This window comes from Cynocephalus volans, chromosome 10 (genome assembly GCF_027409185.1).
Source record: "Cynocephalus volans isolate mCynVol1 chromosome 10, mCynVol1.pri, whole genome shotgun sequence".
In the NCBI taxonomy this organism is placed as follows: domain Eukaryota; kingdom Metazoa; phylum Chordata; class Mammalia; order Dermoptera; family Cynocephalidae; genus Cynocephalus; species Cynocephalus volans.
Genome location: NC_084469.1, coordinates 32,208,471 through 32,211,592, shown reverse-complemented (window position 1 = coordinate 32,211,592; position 3,122 = coordinate 32,208,471).

Sequence of the window (3,122 nt, the reverse complement as noted above, 5' to 3'; positions counted from 1 at the left end):
ACTTTGCTTATATAACCTTCATCTAACTATGATTAAACACATCAGGGAGATCCAAGTTGAGGGACATTCAACAACACACCTCATAAGTGTCCTCAAAACTGTCAAAATCATCACAAACAAGAAAAATCTGAGACATTGTGCCAGTATAGAAGAGCCTAAGAAAGCATGAAAACGAACTCTAATGTTACATCCAGGATGCAATCCAAGAACAGAAAAGGGACATAAGGTAAAAACTAAGAAAATTAAAATAAAGTATGGACTTTAGATAATAATGCATCAGTATTGGTTGTGACAAATGTACCATTATAATGGTAACAATAGGAAAACCTGGGTGTAAGGTACATGGGAAATCTCAGTAATATTCTTGCAATTTTTCTGTAAATGTCAAATAATTCTAAAATGAAAAGCTTATTTAAGGGCCAAAATCCTGCCTGCTTTCTACAAAAGAAATTCTAAAAAATTTCTATGCATTTTTTGCCTCCATACCTTTATATCTTTCTATAATCCCTCCTTCCTATGTTTCAGACTCTAGTCTCTCTCCCCCCTTTTAAATTAAACTACTCTTTCAGTTCTTCCATCACTTGATTTCAATTCTTTGCATCTGAACATTGCCTGAAAACCACCACCACTTCCCAGTACCTCAAGCATGATAGGAAGCTAACAAGTAAATAACCTCAGCTCAGGGAATGAAGCTGACAGCAGTTTGTTGCTCACACAATGGCTCTCATACTTTTTCTGCAGACATTCCTTCATTACACTCATCTTGCTAATTTTAATCCAAGACATTTGCTCTCTATCTCTCTATCATCTATCTCTCTAAAAAGAACTCAAGTTGATGACAGTAACTAGAGCTCTGAAAAGCGTTGCATTCATTCATTGAAATATACATTACAATATGAATACGGGGAACTCTTGCTATAAAATTATTCTTTATCTCTGATTATGTCACTTTAAGCTTCTCTACCTATAGAAATTGCTGTAGATTGGATGTCCCCCCCAATCTCATTGAGGCTTAATCCCCACTGTCACTGTTGAGGGTGGGAATTCCTATTATGGTAGTTCAGGGGTTGGGCCTTGAAGAGGTGATTAGATGGTAGGACCGGACCGTGCTGTAGCGAATGGATTAATAATGATGGTCAGGGGCATGGTCAGGGGCGTGGTCAGAGGGCTTTAAAAGGAGACTGAATGAGGAGGTTAGTCTCTCTCTCCGCTCCAGCATTTTCACAATGTGGTACTCTGCTGTCACTGTTGCCACCACCAAGACCCTCATCAGATGTGTTCCCTGGACGTTGGACCTCCCAGCCTCAGAAACTGTAAGCAATAAATTTTGTTTTCTTTATAAATCACCCAGTTCCAGGTATGTTTGTTATAAGCAATAGAAATGGACTAATAGAGAAATCATACAATTATTCAATCAAATAATTTCTCTTAAGCAACTAAAATGAGATTTGTATTGAAGGGATGTAGAAAGTTGTATGAGCCAGTTATGGTCCCTGCCTTCGTGGACATCAGTTAGAAAGCCACACTAAAACGTCTCATAAAAGAGTAAGCAATGCATTACAGTGTGCAAATGAGCCAGAATTTGAGAGACAGTCCATAGAAGCATTCATTATGTGCTTTAGAAGTCAGGGAAGGTTATGTGAAAAAACGTGATATCAACTATAAATAAAAATGGTGCTTCTAGATGAGGGGAGTAGAATGAATATGAATAGAACATGAGACAAAGCAGGGTGTTTGTGAGATATTAAGGCTTTTCTGAGGCAAATAATGCATTTTTCTTAAAAAATAGTAAGAGATAAAGTTAGTGTCACTAGGTGGGTAGGACTTTGATGTCAGTGAAATTACTTTGTACTTTGAAAGCCATGTGCAGTAGTTTAGTTTTAATGAAACTCAACTCGGTCTTTTTTTTTTCTTTCTGCTTTACTAAGGTATAATTGGTATACAAAAAACCCACATATTTAATGAATACAATTTGATAAGTTTGGACATATGCATACACACAATTCCATCACCACCCTCCAAGTTATAACCATATCTATTACCTACAGAAGATTCCTTGTATCCCTTTGCTTTTGGGGTGTGTGTGTGTGTGTGTGTGTGTGTGTGTGTGTGTGTGTGTGACCAACTCTTAACCTGAGATCTACGCTATTAAATATTTAAGTGTAAAGCACTGTAATGTTAACTACAAGCACTATGGTGTAGAGCAGATTTCTAGAACTTATTCATCTTGTGTGACTGTAACTTTATATTCATTGAATAGCAACTCTCCATTTCCCGCTCACCCTATCCCAACTCTATTTTCCGCTCCCATAAGTTTGACTATCTCAAACAAGTGCATATAAAATATCTCATATAAGTAGAATCATGCAGTATTTGTTTTTTTGTGACTGACTTATTTTACTTAGCATAATGTCTTCCGAATTCACCCACATTATCTCAAATGATACTAAGGTTTCCTTTTTTTAAAAAGCTGAATAATATTAAATTGTATGTGTATACTGCTTTTTCTTAATATTCAAATGATGGACATTAGAGTTATTTCTATATCTTTGTCATTGAGAACAATTCTGCAATGGACATAGGAGTGCAGATATTTCTTTGCTTGTGTACATATATCCAGGAGTGGAATTGATGGATCATTTGGTCATTTATTTTCATTTTCTGAAAACACCAAGTTCTTACTATGTGTCAAACAATAAGCTAGGTGTTGTGAGAGACACAAAAAATGAATTAGACACAGGCCCTGTCATCAAGGTGTTTACTCTCCGAGGTAGAAAACAAACATGATTTTGTTTTTCTACTGGTTTCTAGTCTTATCTTCATTGTTTCCTCCCTGATGCCTCAGTTTACTTTCTCCTAACTTATTACTCTATTTTTGACTGTGTTACCTAATGAATATTGAGTCTCTAAAGTTAATTTTTTTATGGAACCATATTCAGAATGTACGAACATAATTAATTATTTATATGAAATTAACATCTGAAACCACATCATGAAAACTGTCTGCATCTATGGGAGAGGTTGGGGACCACTCCATGTTACAGAAGGTAAAGAAATGCAACTTTTCTTGCAGCCACATAGAGATCTGCATGCACAGATAAACACCCTGCCTTGGGAACAGC